Here is a 22,102-nt window from a genome sequence, read left to right as displayed (position 1 = left end):
CACCACTAAGGAAATCACAACATACATACTATCAAAATATCGAACACATATCAAGTTCACATGATTACTGGCAACATGATTTCTTCCGTGCCCTCAAGAACAAAAGTAATTACTCGCAAATGATAATCATGCTCAAGATCAGAGCAGTATTAAATAGCATAATGGATCTGAACATATAATCTTCCACCGAATAAACCATATAGTAATCAACTACAAGATGTAATCAACACTACTAGTCACCCCCAAGCAGCAATCTATAGTTTTGATAACAAGATTGAACACTAGAGGTGAACTAGGGTTTGAGATGAGATGGTGTTGTTGAAGATGTTGATAGATATAGCCCTCCCCAAGATGGGAGAGTTGTTGGTGATGATGATGACGATAATTTCCCCCTCCGGGAGGGAAGTTCCCCCAGCGGAATCGCTCCGCCGGAGGGCAAAAGTGTTCTTGCCCATGTTCCGCCTGGAGACGGCAGCGCTCGTCCCAAAATTCTTCTCCTTATTTTTTCTAGGTCAAAATGACTTATACCAGAAGATGGGCACCGAAGGTGGGCCTGGGTGATCACAACCCACCAGGGCGCGCCTGGGCTCCCTGGCGCGCCCAGGTGGGCCTCCTCTGGTACTTATTTGCTCCAATATTCATCAAATATTCCATAAAATTCCTCCATGAAGTTTCAGCTTGTTTGGAGTTGTGCAGAATAGGTAGCCTGGCGTAGCTTTTTCAGGTCTAGATTTCCAGCTGCCGGAATTCTCCCTCTTTGTGTGTACCTTGCATATTATGAGAGAAAAGGAATTACAATTACTCCAAAAAGCATTATTATGCATAAAAATTATCATAAATAACAGTAGGAAAACATGATGCAAAATGGACGTATCAGTGCTAACAAAGTGTGCAAGCTCCAGCAATTCATCTATGGACTAGTGCAAGCATCTCAGAGTTGGAATATACGCTTTGATGAGGTGATCAAAGCATATGGTTTTATACAGACTTATGGTGAAGCCTGTATTTACAAGAAAGTGAATGGAAGCTCTGTAGCATTTCTGATATTATATGTGGATGACATATTGCTGATTGGAAATGATATAGAATTTCTGGATAGCATAAAAGGATACTTGAATAAGAATTTTTCAATGAAACACCTTGGTGAAGCTACTTACATATTGGGCATCAAAATCTATAGAGATAGATCAAGACGCTTAATAGGACTTTCACAAAGCACATTACCTTGACAAAGTTTTGAAGGAGTTCAAAATGGATCAGCCAAAGAAAGGGTTCTTGCCTGTATTCAAGGTGTGAAGTTGAGTAAGACTTAAAGCCCGACCACGGCAGAAGATAGAGAGATAATGAAAGTCATTCCCTATGCCTCAGCCATAGGTTCTATAAGGTATGACATGCTGTGTACCAGACCTTTTGTGTGCCTTGCCATGAGTCTGACAAGGGGGTACAATAGTGATCCAGGAGTGATCACTGGACAGCGGTCAAAATTATCCTTAGGTACATAAAGAGGACTAAGAAAATGTTCCTCGATTATGGAGGTGATAAAGAGTTCGTCGTAAAGGGTTACATCAATGTTAGCTTTGACACTGATCCGGATGACTCTGAGTCTCAATCTGGATACGTATTGAACGTGGAAGAAAGTAGCTCTATGTAGAGCATTGTAGACATACATATTTGCAAAATACACACGGATCTGAATGTTGCAGACCCGTTGACTAAAAATCTCTCTCACAAGCAAAACATGATCACACCTTAGAACTCTTTGGGTGTTAATCACATGGCGATGTGTCGGGGGAAACGACACCTATGGAATCACTGGGATCCCTTCTAAGGTTGGCGGGCGCGGGATTGTGCAAAGAGCGGGTCTGGTGGCCAGCACAAGGATCATTTACCTAGGTTCGGGCCGCGAGGATGCATAATACCCTAGTCCTGCTTTGGTGTATATTTGAGTGTTCTTGAGTTCTTGAACTAGCTGTAGCGTGTGCATAGTCCAAAAGATCTGAATCCTTCTCCTAGACGCCTCGGGCCTCCTTTTATAGTCAAAAGGGGTCGCCACAGTGGCACACAGGAGGTGGAAATATGTACAGTGTACAAGCTTATCGCCTGTCATTACGGGACAAGACACATTAAATGCACTCCTTAGGTGTCATGTTGCTTTATTGGGGACGGCAACGAGGCCCGTCCCGTCCGTCGCCGCTCCGTCTTGCTCCGACACGCGTCCAAGCCAACGAGGCATGCAGCGCCACGTAGGCTGGCTGGCTGCTGAGATGGTGTGGTGAAGGATCTTCACGAAGATCTGCATGCCACCACGCAGGTGCTTGCTGAGTTGGTCTGGAAGCCGCACGTTGCCACTAGGTGCCTGCCCAGCTGGTTGGGCTGGCAGCTGTATGGGAACGGCGGTGGAGCCTTGGCAGATGCGGGCCTGCTTGTGGCCCCGCGGGTGTCCTCGGCAAGGGTCTTGCCGGGGCCCCGACAAGTGGTCTTGCCATGGCGTCACAGTTGTCCCCGGCAAGGATCTTGCCGGGGGTCTCGTCGATTTCCTCGGCAAGGATCTCGCCGAGGATCGTCATCTTCTGGTCCTCATCTGATCTTTTGTGTTTATGATTTTCACAAAGATCTGCATGCCACCACGGAGGTGCCTCCCGATCCTTGGTTCTAATGTGGTTGATGGTGCTGGAACCCTTGGGCTCAGGGGTGGTGCGTTCTGCTGGCGTTGGGCAAGTTGCCCCGGCAAGGCTCTTGCCGGGGCCGCGGAGGCCGCCCCGGCAAGGGTCTTGCCGGGGGAGTCCGCCTCTCCCTCTTGCTCTTTGTGTCTCTGGTCTTGGAGTTGCTCTGGTTGTCTTGTGCCTCTGGCTTCCCTCCTCTGCCCTACTTAGTGTGGCCGTGGGCGTGGCTCTGACTGCCCGTGCACAAGTAAAGGGGTAAAAAGGAGAGCCCCTACGTTTGTACACCGACAGGAGCCCCCGGGCCTGGGCCACACATAAGCGCAACGCGTTGTTGGGCCAGGCCCAGAACGGTGCGCGGGCAGGCGGGGCGGAATTTTACCGTAGTAATACCTTCGCTCGCTGCGCTTCCCCACGACCCGCGTTGAATGCGCAACGTGGGGGTCGTGCGTGACGTGGGGCGCATGCGTGGGGCGGTTCCTGCCCTCATGCGTCACATCGCGGTAAAGAGGCAACCTGCGCCTTCCCCATAATTAGAGGAAAACGCAGGGGCGCGGCTCATTTACTGAGTGGACTCGGGTCGTGGCCTTCGAGGCGCCCGTGCCCTACGATCACGGGGTGGAAAACGGACGCCCCACTCGTCCCCTCGACTTCTGCTTGCTCGCGACGTGTCCCCCATGCCTTGAAGATGGTAGGCAGTGGGTGCGGGTCTTGAATGATGAGGCAGGAAATCAGGCTGCCACTGATTGGAACAGCGGGTCGGCCTCGATTCCATGCGCCCTTGACGGTCGGATTGGTTGAGCGGAGTGACGAGGAGGACAGGGACAACGACGACGAGGGTAGCGGGCGGGAGGATGACGGGTCCGACTAGGCGTCGGGCACACCATTCCTGGGCGACGCCGACAGCACCATCATCTGCATCGCCAGCTCCTTGAACTTCTCGGGGTCGTCGCCTTGGGTGGCTGGCATTGGAGGGACGGGGAAGACGAAGAAGGCGGGTGGCGGGCTGTCAAGTCGGAGTACGATGGCCCCGACGCCTTCATCGCGTATTGGCGGGCCGCTGCCTCGTCTTCCAGCTCTTCCTCCGGCACCGTCATCACCGGCCTTCTTCCGGATGATCGCCGATATGTTCTTTTGCATCTTCTCCTGCTCGTACCTCGCCTAGGCGCTCCTTTTTCCCTTCTGCCATCTTGTTCCGTTTCCTGAGGGGAGGGACAAGAAAGGGATTACGGGCATCCTATCTCTTTTTAGTTGGTAAGCCTTCGGGCCTTAGTAGGATTTAGACCTTGTAATCCCCTCGCTCGGGCATACGTTCCGTACAAATTGTACTTGTTAACAACGTATGAATGAAAAGAAGGGTGTTCGCCGGGTCTCTTTTGTGTGTGGGCGGGGGCCACACCAAGGAACGGGTCCTTGTTATCTTAAGATAAACATTATAATCCGGCAACAGTCCTTGTCGTCCTCCTACTCTATATCTCGGCTACACTCACGCCCATGGCGGAGGTAGGGGCAAAGCAGGATTGGGCCCTTCGCTCGTCCCCTTCCCACCGCGCTACGACCAAGTCCCGGCCCAAAGTAAGGTTTTTCTTTGGACATGGGAAAGAGGGAGCACGACGGTATAAGGGTGAGCGAATTCTTGTACGTTCAAGTTTCATACGGAAGTAGAGAGTGGGGAATGAAAAACTTATCTGATGTTGCAGCCCCCGGCAGCTTTGGCTTGTCGCGGATGGTTCTTTGGACCGGCAGCCCCCGGCACCCTTGGCTTGCCGGGGTCGGGGCGCCGGCCCGTTCTCTTTCCTCAAAGCAGCTCAGCAGAAATGTCCATGCACCCTGCGAACCTAAAAAGGATGGGAAGGAACAGAGAGATGCACACTCGACCACTATGCTAGGGGTTAGTCGCTGCTAAGCACTATCAACCCTAACCGAGGAAGAGACTCAACCTAGCATGCATGCTAAAACTTAGGGCGCCAGCGCTTCATTTATTTATGCTCAGGGTCTGCGTCTGGCTTTGTACAAAGGGTTACATGCCTAGCCGGCAAGGCTTGTACAAATGGTGGTTTGCCGGGGGGCCCGGCAACCACGCCTTATGGGTAAAACTTGCGAAGATGTTCGATGTTCCAGGAGTTGCTCACCTGAATAGCATCTTCCGTCTCCAGGCGGACTGCGCCGGGCCTGGTGACTCGTATTACCCAGTAAGGGCCTTCCCAACTTCGGCATCAACTTGTTGGAATTCTTGGCCGATTGAATGCGCTGAAGAACAAAGTCGCCTTCCTCGAAGCTTCGGGCATGAACCTTGCGGCTATGATAGCGGCGCAAGGTTTGCTGGTAGCGCTGCTCGCACAGCCGCCCGAAGACGATCTTCCTCAAGGAGCGTTGCGTCATCTTGCTGCAACTGCTCTTGCTCATGCTCGTCATAAGAGAGCACTCGAGGTGACCCGTATGTGAGTTTTGTGGGGAGAACTACTTCTGCCCCGTATACCAGGGCAAAGGGTGTCTGGCTGGTGGCTCGATTTGGCGTCGTTCCGATCGACCAAAGAACCGCCGGCAACTCATCGATCCAGCGTCTTCCGCACTTGTGCAGCCTGTCAAAAGTTCTTGTCCGGAGGCCTCGCAGTACTTCAACATTTGCCCTCTCCGCCTGGCCGTTGCTCCGTGGGTGTGCCACGGAAGCGAAACAGACCTTGCTGCTGAGGTCTTGGATGTACTGCATGAAGGTGCGGCTCGTAAACTACGTGCCATTGTCAGTGATGACTCTGTTTGGCACACCAAAATGGCAGACTAGCCCCTTGAAGAACTTGATGGCAGACTGTGCTGTCACCTTCCTCACTGCTTCCACCTCCGGCCACTTTATCAACTTGTCGATTGCAATGTACAAGTACTCAAAGCCCCCGATAGCACGGGGGAAAGGGCCCAGTATGTCGAGCCCCCGGACTGAATGTGGCCAGGAGAGAGGGATTGTTTGAAGGGCTTGAGCTGGTGGATGAAGGTTCTTCGAATGGAACTGACACGCTTCACACTTGGTTACTAGTGTTGTTGCATCCTGGAGGGCTGTGGGCCAGAAGAATCCTTGCCAGAATGCCTTGCCGGCAAGGGCCCTTGACCCTATGTGGGTGCCACATATGCCTTCATGTATCTCTGCCAACAGCTCCAGTCCTTCCTCCCGGGGAATGCACTTCAATTTCACACCATTTGGTCTTTTTTCTGTACAGAACATCGTCGACGAACTGATGCATCGCAGACTGACGGGCTACTTTCTCCGCTTCTTCCTGCTCCTCAGGGAGTTCCCCTGTTTGGAGGAACTGGACGGTAGGCTGTGCCCATGCTGGAGCATGGGGCTCGACGGCAAGGACCAAAGGCATTTCCTCTTCCATGGGAGCGGCTGTCTCTACGGCCAGGGCTTGGCGCCCTGCCGGAGTCTGTTGCCCCACGACAGGCTCAGTGTCCACGGCAACATCCTTGCTGGCGGCTCCTGGGAGCTCAGCGGGAAAGTACTTGCCGGGGCCTGATTTCCTCCGCTTGTTCTGCTCTGTCCATGGTTCAATGGATGGTTGAGTTAACCGAAGCACAAAAGTACCTCGTTCCACAGGAAGTTTGAGGACAGCGCGCTTCGACAGGTAGTCGGCGATGTCGTTCTCCATTCGGGGAACGTGTTCCCCCTGTATGCCGTCAAAATGCTCCTCCAGCTTCCTCACCTCATCTACGTAGGCCTCCATCAACGGGCTTTGATAATCTTTGTTAACTTGCTTGACGACAAGTTGTGAATCACCCCTAACGATGAGTTTCTTGATCCCGAGGACTGCCGCGATCCTGAGACCAGCAAGCAACCCCTCGTATTCAGCAGTGTTGTTCGTTGACATCTCCCTGGGAAAGTGCATCTGGATTACATACTTGAGGTGCTCTCCGGTGGGTGCAACAAGTAGCACACCAGCACCGGCGCCTTGCAGCGAGAAAGCCCCATCAAAGTACATAATCCAGTTGCAACTTGTTTCCTTGCCGGGGAGAGTGGTCTCCTGGATCTCTTCCTCGGGCGTTGGGGTCCATTCTGCAATGAACTCCGCCAAGACTCTACTCTGGATTGTCGAAATACTTTCAAACTTCAAACCAAAGCTCGACAGTTCCAACGCCCATTCCACAATCCTCCTGGTTGTGTCTGGGTTATGCAATATTCGTTGCAACAGGAGGCGGGTGACGACGGTGATTTCGTGTGCTTGGAAGTAATGACGCAGCTTCCTCGAGCCCATAAGGAGGCCGAAGAGCAATTTCTGCACACTGGAGTACCTTGACCTAGCCCCCTGCAAGCGGGAGCTTACAAAGTAAACCGGGTGCTGCATCATCTTCTTCTTCTGCACCACTTCATTCGGTTGCGTAGGCCCCGTCCCACCAGCGTCAGACTCTGCCGGGAGCCTTGCCTTGCCGGCACCAGGCTCTTCCGGGGGGAGCTCTGGCTCTCCATCCACCCGTCCTGCTGTTGCCACTGCCTCTTCGTCGACCTCCCTCTGCACCACTAGCGCGGCGCTGACCACTTGATTTGTTGCCGCTAGATACAGTAGAAACGGCTCTCGTGGTTTAGGCGCAACCAGTAACGGCGTAGAGGAGACGTATTTCTTAAAATCCCGCAGTGCTGCTTCGGCCTCTGGGGTCCATTCCATTGGGCCCGCCTTCTTCAAGATTTTGTAAAAGGGGAGGGCACGCTCAGCAGACTTGGAGATGAATCTGCTCATGGCGGCAACGCAGCTAGTGAGCCGACGCACATCCTTGATCCGCCTAGGTGCCTCGATCTGCTCAATGGCCTTCATCTTGTCTGGATTTTCCTTGATCCCACATTGTGACACAAAGAACCCGAGAAGTTTGCCGGACGGAACACCGAAGACACATTTCTCAGGGTTCAACTTGAGGTTGATCTTGCACAAATTCACAAACGTCTCTTCTAAATCTTGTGTGAGTGTTGCCCTGTCCTTGGTTTTGACCACTATGTCATCCATATAAGCTTCCATATTTCTATGTAGCTGGGGCTCAAAACCAATTTGGACTGCTCTTGCAAACGTTGAGCCAGCACTCTTCAACCCGAAAGGCATCCGTAAAAAACAATCCGTACCACATGGGGTGATGAATGCTGTCTTCTCTTCATCTTCTTTCGTCATGAAGATCTGGTGGTATCCCGAGTAAGCGTCGAGGAACAATAAAAAGTCAGACCCGGCCGTGGAGTCAACAATCTGGTCGACGCGCGGTAACGGGAAAGGGTCCTTTGGACAAGCCTTATTGATATCTGTGTAATCAATACATAGTCTCCACTTCCCATTTGCCTTGCGCACCACCACCGGATTGGCGAACCACGTCGGATGGAGTACCCCTCTCACCAAACCTGCCGCTTCCAACTTCCTGATTTCCTCTATGATGAACTCTTGCCGTTCTAGAGCCTGCTTCTTGACCTTTTGCTTGACGGGCCGCGCATGAGGACAGACAGCAAGATGGTGCTCAATCACCTCCCTGGGACCGCCGGGGATGTCGGATGCTTGCCATGCAAACACATCGACATTCGCCCGCAGGAAAGTGACGAGCGCGCCTTCCTATTTGCTGTCGAGGGTGGAGCTTATGATGAAAGCCCCTCCCGTTCCATCCTCCTCGACGGACACCTTCTTGGTCTCTGGTGGTGCAGCTATGGATTTCTTGCTCTTGCCGGTGGAGCTCTCTAGCACGTCCTCGACAGGAGCACTACACTCCGAAGAAGTGCGCTTGCCGGAGTGGTTGTGAGAGGTCTTACCGGTCTTCTTCCTCCCCGGGGCTTCAGCGGCAGGAGCAAGTGCCTTGGCGGCAGTTGCTGCGACTGCCTCCCGGTAAAGTTGGTCACCGTAGATCAGTGCATCCTTCTTGTCGGAGGGGACGGTGATGATGGTCATCGGCCCAGGCATCTTCAGCGTGTTGTAGGCGTAGTGTGAGGCTGCCATGAACTTTGCTAGCGCTGGGCGGCCGAGGATCCCGTTGTAGGGCAAGGGGATCTCGGCTACGTCGAAAACAATCCTCTCCGTCCTGTAGTTCAGCTCGCCTCCAAATGTCACGGGCAGCGTGACCTTACCCTTCGGCTGACTCCTTCCCGGGTTGACCCCTTGAAACGTGCCCGTCTCTTCGAGGTCTCCATCAGGAATCTGCAGTCTTTTGGTCACAACAGGCGAGATCAAGTTCAGACCGGCCCCGCCGTCAACTAGCATCTTTGTCACCTTGAGGTTGCATATTGTCGGTGAAACCAACAACGACAAACACCCGACCGCAGTTGTGCGATCAGGGTGGTCCTCGGTGTCAAAGATGATAGGCGTGCTGGACCACTTCAGTGGCTTTTGAGCATCGACTGATGGTTCCGCTGCTGTGATCTCACGCACCCACTGCTTGAGCTGGCGGTGAGAGGTGTGCAGCAAGGCGCCACCGTCGACGCACATTGCCTCCGTAGCCTTCTGGAACTCATGCTCGTCGGATTCGTCGTCCTCGTCATGACCATCGTCTTCTTGCTTCTTGTCGCAGCCCCGAGCGGGCCTCTCTTGCTGGTTATCCTTGCCGCGACCTCCTTGGCCGCCACACTTCTTGCTGGATCCCTCAGCACTATCCTGACCCTTCTCCTTATCCCGCCTCTCATACTCAGCTTTTTGCTTCTCAGCAAGCAGCTCAACTTGCCGGCAGTTCTGGAGGTCATGGCCCTTGGTGCGGTGGATCTTGCAATACTGCTTGTCGGAGCCTCCTCGCTTGCCAGCAGCCGCCAACGCCCGGCAAGTGGCGCACCCAGCAATTTCCTTGTCGGGGTCGTCGGCCTTGGCCTTCTTGGCGGCACCGGTGTCCTCGGATCCCTCGACGGCAAGCACGGTCTTGCCCTTGCGCTTTCTGTTGCGGCGCCGGCTCTTCTTCGTCGGGGCGGCTGTGTCTTCGTCTGTGGAGTCGGTTTCCACGCTGGCGTCCTCGCCGGGGTACTTCCTCCCCTCTTCTGCTCGAGCGCACCTGTCGGCCAAAACATAAAGTTCGGCCACATCCTTGACCTTGTCCATCGCCAGCTCTTCACGCATCTTGCGGTTGCGCACATTCGGATGGAATGCGCTGATCACGGCGGCGGGATGAACATATGGGATGTTGTACTGCACCAGGCTGAACCTCTATATGTATTTGCGCAGGGTTTCACCTTCCTTCTGGGGGATGATATGCAAATCGCTTGCCTGGCCATGAGCTTAGTGGTCTCCGGTGAAGGCGCCAACGAACTCATGACACAAATCCGACCAAGAAGAAATGGAATCCGCCGGCAAGTGCATCAACCATGACATGACATTGGGTTTAAGCGTCAACGGGAAGTAATTGGCGAGCACCTTCTCGTCGCGAGCTCCAGCAGCTTGCATCGTGATGGTGTAGATGTTGAGGAACTCCGACGGGTGGCTCTTGCCGTTGTACTTCTCGCCAACGTCGGGCTTGAACGTGCGGTGGGAGGGCCACTGGAACTGCCGCAGCTCACGGATGAAGGCTGGGCAGCCCACCTCGTAAGGAAGGCCACCGGAGCCCCCCGGAGCCGGGTGGTCAGTAGCGGGTCCCGCTCGCCTATCTGACTGGTGATGCTCTTCGTGCCGGCACTCGATGGTGGTTCGAGCGTCTTCGTGGGCTCGCTCCCGAAGAACTTGGCGCTGATCACGGTGGGTCCGTGGGTAGGACGACTCTATGGAAATATTATCACATGCGTCATCATGACGGACCGACACCCGCGGTGACTGGCATGGGGGAGGAGAGTGCACCGTGGCCACAGCACCTCCAGTCCTCCCACCACTGGCGTGCGGTGGCTCGACGGAGCGCCGGCCTGAGGGCCCCGCTGGTCACGGTTCGTCTTTGTTGGCAACGCCAACGAGGCTCCGGATGGTGGCTCTCCACTCGTTAAGCTTTTCTGCAGTAGGAGGAAAGTCGAGGAGCAACTGCGCGCGCTAAAGCTTCTGCTGGCGTGGGTGGCGGCGAAAGCTGCGTGGACCGTGACGCGCTCCGACTTCTAATCACGTTAGAAGGAGCTCTATCACGGCTTTGCGGTTGCGCGCCATTTTCGCCAACGCCTCGGCGTGCATGCTGGCCTTCTACGTCCCACGAATGAGGCGCAGGACTCTTCCCGCGGTGGCACCCGGGGTCACCAGCGTGGTGACGCTGCTCGTCACGCACAACCTGGGAAGAGCGCATCGTGGGTGCCGGCGTAGGCGTCTTGGAAGTTTCCGCGCCACCGATGGGTGGCACGAGGCCGCCCTTGGAGGGCCCCACGCCGCCTGCGGGGGCCCCGGCTCTGTCTTTGGATTTGGTGGCGTGCGGCCCGTCGTCTTGCGCACGAACGACGCCGCTCGCCAGGCTTTGACTGCTAGAGCGATGTGGGTGTTCGCGGGCCGCGCCTTGGCTTCCGCCCGCGAGTACTTCACCACTCGCCCATACTGGTACGGGCCGTTCGGCCCCTGACGAAACGATCGCCGTGATTGTCTTCTTCTTGGGAGCCATGGCGATGAAGAACTGCTAAACCAGCTACTAGACCGGATTTTCACAACGGCACGCTCCTACCTGGCGCGCCAAAGATGTCGGGGGAAACGACACCTATGGAATCACTGGGATCCCTTCTATGGTTGGCGGGCGCGGGGTTGTGCAAAGAGCGGGTCTGGTGGCCAGCACAAGGATCGTTTACCCAGGTTCGGGCCGCGAGGATGCGTAATACCCTAGTCCTGCTTTGCTGTATATTTGAGCGTTCTAGAGTTCTTGAACTAGCTGTAGCGTGTGCATAGTCCAAAAGATCCGAATCCTTCTCCTGGATGCCCTGGGCCTCCTTTTATAGTCAAAAGGGATCGCCACAGTGGCACACAGGAGGTGGAAATGTGTACAGTGTACAAGCTTATCGCCTGTCATTACGGGACAAGATGCATTAAATGCGCTCCATAGGTGTCTCGTTGCTTTATTAGGGACGGCAACGAGGCCCGTCCCGTCCGTCGCCGCTCCGTCTTGCTCCGACACGCGTCCAAGCCAACGAGGCATGCAGCGCCACGTAGGCTGGCTGGCTCCTGAGATGGCGTGGTGGAAGGATCTTCATGAAGATCTGCATGCCACCACGCAGGTGCTTGCTGAGTTGGTCTGGAAGCTGCACATTGCCACACAGGTGCCAGCCCAGCTGGTTGGGCTGGTAGCTGTATGGGAACGATGATGGAGCCTTGACAGATGCGGGCCTGGCTGTGGCCCCGCGGGTGTCCTCGGCAAGGGTCTTGCCGGGGCCCCGGCAAGTGGTCTTGCCGTGGCGTCGCGGTTGTCCCCGGCAAGGATCCTGCCGGGGGTCTCGTGGATTTCCTCGGCAAGCATCTCGCCGAGGATCGTCATCTTCTGGTCCTCATCTGATCTTGTGTCTTTATGATCTTCACAAAGATCTGCATGCCACCACAGAGGTGCCTCCCGAGCCTTGGTTCTAATGTGGTTGATGGTGTTGGAACCCTTGGGCTCAGGGGTGGCGCGCTCTCCTGGCGTTGGGCAAGTTGCCCCGGCAAGGGTCTTGCCGGGGGAGTCCACCTCACCCTCTTGCTCTTTGTGTCTCTGGTCTTGGCGTTGCTCTGGTTGTCTTGTGCCTCTGGCTTCCCTCCTCTGCCCTACTTAGTGTGGCCGTGGGCGCGGCTCTGACTGCCCGTGCAGAAGTAAAGGGGTAAAAAGGAGAGCCCCACTTTTGTACATAGACACGATCTGAACTAGATTATTTACTCTAGTGAACTCTTTGGGTGTTAATCACATGGTGATGTGAACTAGATTATTGACTCTAGTGCAAGTGGGAGCCAGATGGAAATATGCCCTAGAGGCAATAATAAAATGGTTATTTTTATATTTCCTTAATCATCATAAAGGTTTATTATTCATGCTGGAATTATATTGACCGAAAACTTAAATACATGTGTGGATACATAAACAAATACCGTGTCCCTAGTGAACCTCTTATAGACTAGCTCATTGATCAAAGATGGTTAAGGTTTCCTAACCATAGACATGAGTTGTATTTGATAACGGGATCACATCATTAGGAGAATGATGCGATGCATGAGGCCCAACCGTTAGCATAGCATATGACCGTTCAGTTTATTGCTACTGCTTTCTTAATGTCAAATACATGTTCCTTCGACCAAGAGATCATGCAACTCCCAGATACCGGAGGAATACCTTGTGTGCTATCAAACGTCACAACGTAATTGGGTGATCATAAAGATGCTCTACAGGTATCTCCAAAGGTGTCTATTGAGTTGGGTGTGAATCGAGATTGGGATTTGTCACTCCGTGTATTGGAGAGTTATCTCTGGGACCTCTCAGTAATACACATCACAAGATTTAGCGATCCGACCTCAGACGATCAAATCTCTGTGCATAAGTGTCACACCTGGATCGGTAATGCTGACACACACAGTACTTGAAGGATTTATAATAGAGTGCAATCACACACTTATTACGTCGAATGTCTGAAAAGATAACTTATTACAAATATGGCTTAAGGCCATCTAAATAAGATAACTGCAGAAGCATCGAAGATAAATGAGTCCATCAACTCCAACGGCATAGCTGAGTGCACGACAACGACCTAGTGCACCTTACTCTTCGTTTGAAAAGTCTTCAACATAATAAGTTGCAGCCCAAAATGGGTTAGCACATGGAATATGCTGGCAAAACAACACTATAGAGAAATGAACAAGATAAATGCTAACACTACATCCATATATGGCTGGTGGAGGCTCTATGGTTATCATGTTTTTGCGGAAAGCCAATTTTTCCCTACTGCAAAGGAATGTATTTTTTAGTTAACTACAAACTTGGATGATAAACATTGAGAAGGTTCCTCCAAATCAATCCCAATTAAAAAATATTAGTAACACAACAAATTAATTCAGAGTGATGAGATCAAATCAATAATTCAAGAACCAGATACTCAAGATGTCCATAACCGGGGACACGGCTAATCATGATTAGTTTATACACTCTGCAGAGGTTTGCGCACTTTTCCCCACAAGACTCGATCTCCTCCGTTATATTTCTCGCACTGCATGACGTTTGAGAAACGGATGACCGAGACACAGTCTTTCCGAAGAGGTCCCCTTAACCGATAGATAGGCCGGTACACCTACAATCCCCTACATCTGCTAGCCCATCATGGAAAGGTTTCCCACAACTTACTCAACTATGCCAGAGCCCATAATGGCTTGTGGGTGCACACGGAAGTTTCTAGCATGAATAATCTTATGATCCCTTTGAGCCTGGGTGGCGAACCATAGGATGATCACACAGGTACTCCGGGATATCCCAGGACAGCGCTGGATTGCTCCAGGTGCCCAGACAACCACTGGGTGCTCCAGGGTGCCTCAACCAATCCACCCAGATGTGTATTTAAGTAGCCATAGTAAGTTTAACCGTTAATGAACAACTCTCACATCTGTCATGGATACACTCAACCAATCCACGTCTACAAGCATAGCATAGCAGTATAAGCATAACGTAGAAGTAACTCCCAGGGTTTGATATAAAGGACAATAGGTTCTACCTCATCATCTACTTCCCAAACCCACATGTTAATCAGATCCTACTCATGCAATGTTTTAGGATTGGAACTAATGCATAAAAACCGGGTAATAAGGAATATGATCAAAGTGTTACTTGCCTTGCTGACGATCTGCAAACCCTATAGACTCGTAGTAGCACACTTCGCACTCCGGAAATTCTATCGCAAACAAACAATAGCATACATAAGCACTCAAGCATAGATGCAAAAGTAAAACTCAGATGAGAAAGTCCAAACAGGAAAATCAACTGAAGAGCTTTGATTTGCAAAAAGATTCAATAAAATCGGAGCTACGAAACTCAAACTACGATCAAAAGAAGTTCGAATTCAAATCTCTTGAAACCAAATTTTAATTTGTCAAAACCAGGTTCAAGTTGATTAACTGGAAAGAGGGGTTTGAGACGAAGAGTTTGGCGTTGGTTTCACTGGATTTGGACAAACGGTTAAAAACTTGCGAGGGTTCAAAAATCAGGGGCTAATCTGCGATAAAAATAATCGCGGATAGGTCCCTGGCCGAAAATAAAATAAAAAGAAAAGACTAACGAACGAACGTTCGTTATCAGAGACAAACGAATGAGCGCGTTCGTGAGTAGAGGCGTTCGGGCGAACGTTCACTAATTAGCGGAACCGGAAAAAACCGATCTAACCGATCCAAAACGAAAACCCAAAAAAAACCGGGCGACGGCGGCGGTTTTTTACCGGTTCTTCGAAAAAGACGGCGGCGAGGCGAGATCCGGCGAGGCGGCACCTCCGGCGGGGCTGCGGCTTGGGCGGCGAGGCTGCGGCGGCGGTGCGGCGTCGGCGTCGGCGGGGTGGGGCGACGGCGGCGGCTTGCGACGGCGGGGTGTTGGTGGCGGCTGATACGTCCATTTAGCATCATGCTTTTATATCAATATTTATTGCATTATGGGCTGTTATTACACATTATGTCACAATACTTATGCCTATTCTTTTACAAGGTTTACATGGAGAGGGAGAATGCCGGCACCTGGAATTCTGGGCTGGAAAACAAGCAAATATTAGAGACCTATTCTGCAGAGCTCCAAAAGTCCTGAAACTCCACGAAATTTATTTTTGGAAATAATAAAAAATACTGAGCAAAGAAAATACTAGAGGGGACCCACACCCTGGGCACGAGGGTGGGGGCGCGCCCTACCCACTGGGCGCGCCGCCTGCCTCGTGGACCCCCTGGTGGCCCTCTGATGCCCATCTTCTGCTATATGAAGTCTTTCGTCCGAGGAAAATCATAAGCAAGCTTTCGGGACGAGACTCCGCCGCCACGAGGCGAAACCTTGGCGGAACCGATCTAGGGCTCTAGCGGAGCTGTTCTGCCGGGGACACTTCCCTCCGGGAGGGGGAAATCATCACCATCGTCATCACCAACGCTCCTCTCATCAGGAGGGGGCCAATCTCCATCAACATCTTCACCAACACCATCTCCTGTCAAACCCTAGTTCATCTCTTGTATCCAATTCTTGTCTCTAAGTCTGAGATTGGTATTTGTAGTTTGCTAGTAGTGTTGATTACTCCTTGTAGTTGATGCTAGTTGGTTTATTTGGTGGAAGATCATATGTTTAGAACCTTTATGCATATTAATACTCCTCTGATTATGAACATCAATATGCTTTGTGAGTAGTTATGTTTGTTCCTGAGGACATGGGAGAAGTCTTGCTATTAGTAGTCATGTGAATTTGGTATTCGTTCGATATTTTGATGAGATGTATGTTGTCTCTCCTCTAGTGGTGTTATGTAAACATAGACTACATGAAACTTCACCATTGTTTGGGCCTAGAGGAAGGCATTGGGAAGTAATAAGTAGATGATGGGTTGCTAGAGTGACAGAAGCTTAAACCCTAGTTTATGCGTTGCTTCCTAAGGGGCTGATTTGGATCCATGTGTTTCATCCTATGGCTAGGTTTACCTTAATACTTCTTTTGTAGTGGTGGATGCTTGCAATAGGAGTTAATCATAAGTGGATGCTTGTCCAAGTAAGGACAGCACCCAAGCACCGGTCCACCCACATCAAATTATCAAAGTACCGAACGCGAATCATATGAACGTGATGAAAACTAGCTTGACGATAATTCCCATGTGTCCTCGGGAGCACTTTTCTCTATATAAGAGTTTGTCCAGGCTTGTCCTTTGCTACAAAAAGGATTGGGCCACCTTGCTGCATTTTATTTACTTTTGTTACTTGTTGCTCGTTACAAATTACCTTATCACAAAACTATCTGTTACCTATAATTTCAGTGCTTGCAGAGAATACCTTGCTGAAGACCGCTTATCATTTCCTTCTGCTCCTCGTTGGGTTCGAGACTCTTACTTATCGAAAGGACTACGATAGATCCCCTATACTTGTGGATCATCAGCGGCGGGGCCTCGGCCCTATTTAAAGGCCGGGGCGGCGGTGGTGTCCGACTTGGGAAGGGGTCGGGCGGCGCGGGGCGGGGCGCGCTCGGACTCCTCCGGAGTCCGGCGGCGGCGCGGGGAGATGCTGGCACGGGCAGGCCGGCCTGCTCGGCTGGGCCTTCGGCCCAGTTGGGCAGGAACTTTTTTTAATAAATTCCGCTGAAAAACAAAAATCCTAATAAAATATAAAAAAAATTCTAAAAATGCCAAAAACAATTTTCACTGTCTAAATAAAATATTTAGAACAAAGTGAACATTTTTTGGCCTAAAATGCAATTTTGAAATAATGCATATTTTTCTAATTCGGATAAAATATCAAATGAAATTTATATTTGATTTTAAAAAAATTCCACCAATATTCCTCTCTTTTTGAAGAAGTCATATTATCTTCTCTCTTTTATTTTAATATTTGAAAATATTCGGAGGGAAAATATTAAACCAAATTGACCCTCTTTTCAAATTTGAGAAAATTCAAATGAAAATTATGAAATCGCCAACTCTCTCCGTGGGTCCTTGAGTTGCTTAAGATTTCTAGAATCACAAACAAAATGCAAATAAAATATGATATGCATATGATGACCTATGTATAACATCCAAATTGAAAATTTGGGATGTTACAAACCTACCCCCCTTAAGATGAATCTCGCCCTCGAGATTCGGGTTGGCTAGAAAATAGGTGCGGGTGGTCTTTCCGTAGGTCTTTCTCTCGTTCCCAGGTAGCTTCATCCTCAGTATGGTGGCTCCACTGAACTTTGCAAAACTTGATAACCTTGCTGCGTGTAACTCGGCTGGCAAACTCGAGAATCTTGACGGGTTTCTCCTGGTAGGTTAGGTCACTGTCCAACTGAACTACTTCCAGGGGCACTGTATCTTTCAGAGGAATATCGGCCATCTTTGCATGGCACTTCTTCAACTGGGAAACGTGGAACACGTCATGAACTCCTGACAATCCTTTGGGTAACTCCAACTTGTATGCCACTTCTCCCATACGTTCCAAAACTCGTTATGGTCCTACAAATCTCGGGGCTAACTTTCCCTTAACTCCAAATCGTTTAACTCCTCGCAGAGGTGACACACGAAGATATGCTCTGTCTCCGATTTCATAGATTACCTCCTTGCGTTTGGAGTCTGCATAACTCTTCTGCCTGGACTGAGCTACCTTTAGTCTGTCTCGAATCAACTTAACCTTCTCTTCAGACTCCTTAATTAGATCTGGTCCAAACAGCTGACGGTCTCCAACTTCATCCCACATCAACAGTGTCCTGCACCTTCTCCCATACAAAGCTTAAAAAGGTGCCATCTTCACACTGGCTTGATAACTGTTGTTGTATGAGAACTCCGCGAAAGGCAAATTATCATCCCAACTATATCCATAATCCAGCGCACAAGCTCTCAACATGTCCCCCAGAATCTGATTAACTCTCTCGGTCTGTCCAACTGTTTGCGGATGAAAGGCTATACTAAACTCTATCCTGGTACCCAAAGTCTGGTGCAACTGATGCCAAAACTTCAAAGTAAACCGTGTTCCTCTATCTGATACGATGGTCCTTGGAACTCCATGCAGACATACGATCCTGGTCATATATATCTTGGCCAACTTCGCACTCGTATAGGTGGTTTTCACTTGGATAAAGTGAGCCACTTTGGTCAAACGATCCACTACTACCCAGATAGAATCATAACCTGACCGGGTCCTGGGTAATCCGGTGATAAAATCCATGCCAAGCTTCTTCCACTTCCATTCGGGTATCGGCATAGGCTGCAGTAATCCTGCTGGCTTCTGATGTTCTGCCTTCACTCTCTGACATACATCACAAACTGCTACATACTCGGCAATATCCTTCTTCATACCAGTCCACCAGAAACGCTCCTTCAAATCCAAATACATCTTGGTGTTTCCGGGGTGTATTGAGTATGGCGAGTCATGAGCTTCCCGAAGTATTAACTTCCTGATCTCTGCATTATTGGGTACATATACACAGTCCTCAAACCATAAGGTTTCATGCTCATCCTCACAAAACCCTTGGCTTTTCCTTTGCCCATCTTCTCCTTTATCTCAGCAATTTCTCTGTCATCCTTCTGAGCTTCTCGAATCTTTCCCAATAATGTTGACTGAACCTCCATTGCTGCAACAAAACCTCTAGGAACTATCTCCAAATGTAGCTCCCTGAGATCTTCGGCCAACTCCTTTGGTAATCCTCCGGTTACGAGGGTATTGACATAACTCTTCTGGCTCAAAGTGTCTGCTACGACATTGGCCTTTCCTGGATAATAGTGCAGCTTCATATCATAATCCTTTATAAGCTCCAACCATCTCCTTTGCCTGAGATTCAGCTCCTTCTGAGTGCAAATGTACTTCAAACTCTTGTGATCCGTGTACACATCACAATGGTTTCCAATAAGAAAATGTCTCCAGGTCTTGAGCGCATGCACTACGGCTGCTAACTCCAAATCATGCATGGCATAATTCAACTCATGCGGTCGAAGCTGACGTGAGGCATATGAAACAACTCTTTCGTCCTGCACAAGTACACCTCGAAGTCCTTGGCGAGAAGCATTGCAATACACTTGGAAATCCTTGTGTATATCCGGAAGAATTAGCACTGGGGCTGTGACCAAACGTTTCTTCAACTCCTGAAAACTAGCCTCACATTCTTCGGTCCACTTGAGCTTGGTGTCCTTCTTCAACAACTCTGTCATGGGCTTCGCAATCTTGGAAAAATTCTCAATGAATCTCCGGTAATACCCCGCGAGTCCCAGAAAACTGCGGATCTCTCCAACTGAGGTGGGTGCCAACCACCCAGAGACTGACTGGACATTGGTAGGGTCTACTGTTATACCTTCTCCTGGTATAACATGTCCAAGAAATCCACAACTTCCTTCAACCAAAACTCACATTTGTTGAATTTGGCATACAACTGATGTTCCCTGAGCTTCTCGGGAACTAATCGCAAATGCTCCTTGTGCTCCTCTTCATTCTTCAAGTATACCAAAATATCATCAATGAACACCACAACAAACTTATCCAAGAACTCCATGAACACCTTATTCATCATGCTCATGAAATAAGCAGGGGCATTAGTCAATCCAAATGACATTACCGTGTACTCATACAACCCTTACCTTGTGGTAAAAGTTGTCTTAGGTATATCCTATTCTCGGATCTTCAGCTGGTGGTATCCTGATCCCAGATCGATCTTGGAGAATACTTTCGCTCCTTGCAGCTGGTCAAACAAATCGTTGATCATCGGTAGTGGGTACTTGTTCTTGATCGTCACTTCATTCAATGCACGATAATCAATAACCATTCTCAAAGATCCATCCTTCTTCACAACCAAGAGTACTGGGGCTCCCCACGGTGACGAACTTGGTCGAATGTAACCTTTCTCCAGTAACTCTTTAATCTGCTTCTTAATTTCCTCCAGATCATTTGCGGGCATCCGGTATGGCCTCTTCGATATTGGTCCGGTGCCTGGCAACAGCTCTATCAAAAATTCTATGTCTCGATCCGGCGGCATGCCTGGTAGTTCTTCTGGGAATACATCCGGGTAATCCTTCACTACAGGCACTTCCTCCTGAACAACTCCTGAGAGGGAATGTACTTGGGTCCTCCTTGGCGCATGCCTGGATACATACTTAATCCTTTTTTCATCCGGGGTGGTGAGCAGAATAGACTTACTGGCGCAATCGATGTTTCCTCCATACATCGATAGCCAATCCATGCCTAGTATCACATCCAATCCTTGTGACTCCAGAATTATCAGGTCTGAGGGGAAAGCATGCCTACCTATGGTCAATGGCATCTAAAAACATCCTCTGCTTGCCATATACTCCGCTCCTGGCGAGCTTACTAACACAGGTGTCTTAAGAACTTTGGTGGGAAACTTATACTTATCCACAAACCCCCTCGAAATGTATGAATGCGATGCACCAGTATCAAAAAGAACGATTGCAGTAAATGACTTAACCAAAAACTTACCTATAACTGCATCTGGCTGCTCTTCAACCTCCTCCACGTTGACGTGGTTCACCTGTCCCCTGTTGAAAGGGTTTGGCTTCTCCCCAGAGCTTCCATTGCCATTTCCATTCTTTGCTTCAAAACACTCGGTGGCGTAGTGTCCAGTCTTCCCGCACTTGAAACAAGTAATGTGACTTAGATCCTTCTTGGCGGGTGTAGTGGGGTTGGAACGGTTCTGGCTACTGCTTCCTTCATTCCCATTTCCATTCTTGGGACCACTGTGGTTGAGTGAACTTCCTCCATTGTGAGTGTGGCCTCCATGGTTATGGGTATATCCTCCCGAGTTCGGGGTAAAACGAGGCTTCTGCTGAGCTCCAAAATTATACTTCCCTTGTCCATACTTCCTTTTGCGGCTCTCTATCTGCTGCTGCTTCCCTTCAATCATAAGAGCCCTGTCTACCAAGTCCTGGTAGTTGGCGAATGTTGTCACCATCAACTGCATACTCAGTTCATCATTCAGCCCTTCCATAAACTTCTCCTGTTTCGCGGCATCTGTGGCCACGTCATCTGGGGCATAGCGAGCTAACTTGCTGAACTCATCCACGTACTGTCCCACATTACGATTTCCCTGGCGTAAGTTGTGAAACTCACGCTTCTTCATGCTCATAGCTCCAGTTGAGACATGTGCAGTGCGGAACGCTTGCTGAAACTGATCCCAAGTGACATTGGCTATAGGGAATGTGGCTGTGTAATTTCCCCACCATGAGGCTGTGGGTCCATCCAGTTGATGTGCGGCAAAGCGCACCTTCTCAGCATCTGTGCAACCTGCGGTGGTCAACTCCCTTCCAATCCTGCGTAGCCAGTCATCGGCAACAATCGGCTCGGTGCTACTGGAAAACACCGGTGGATTCAACCTCAGAAAACGGGCTAAGTTGTCAACTGGAGGTGGTGGCAGTGGGTTGTTGTTGTTGTTGTTGCCTTGGTTCTGGACTAGCAACTGCATCAAGGCATTCTGCTGTTGGATCAACTGAGTGAGCTCCGGTGGGAAGATAAATCCGGGGTCACGTCTCAGAGGCATCTGGTGGGTTTAGAGGGAGAGATTAGAATAGAATGAGGTCTAAAGAGAAAGCACTACCCATATGCACATGAGACAAACACATTCATATCACACCACTCAATTCAAACAAGGTCATACAAACGATCTAACTACCGTTACAAAATACTCGAACTACTACTATATACATGGGGGAATACTACTGATAATATGGTGGTCATCTAAAAATTTTGATCGATGGAAGACTCCATGATATCCGCTCCAGCTTCATCTTCGTAATCATCGTCACTACTGTCGGGGTCAGAGTCGGTGTCGTCGATGATGATGTAGTCCTCGGGATGGTCGTCATCTCCTCCTGGTGCGGGGTCTCCCATGAATACTCCTAGCTTCATCTTCATGTCTTCATTCTTCTCTAGTAGCACTGCGATTTCCTCCTCATATCTAGTAGCACTGCGAGTTCCTCT

The sequence above is a fragment of the Aegilops tauschii genome, chromosome 7 (genome assembly GCF_002575655.3).
Source record: "Aegilops tauschii subsp. strangulata cultivar AL8/78 chromosome 7, Aet v6.0, whole genome shotgun sequence".
Taxonomy (NCBI): Eukaryota; Viridiplantae; Streptophyta; class Magnoliopsida; order Poales; family Poaceae; genus Aegilops; species Aegilops tauschii.
Note: the sequence above shows the minus strand (reverse complement) of the source record.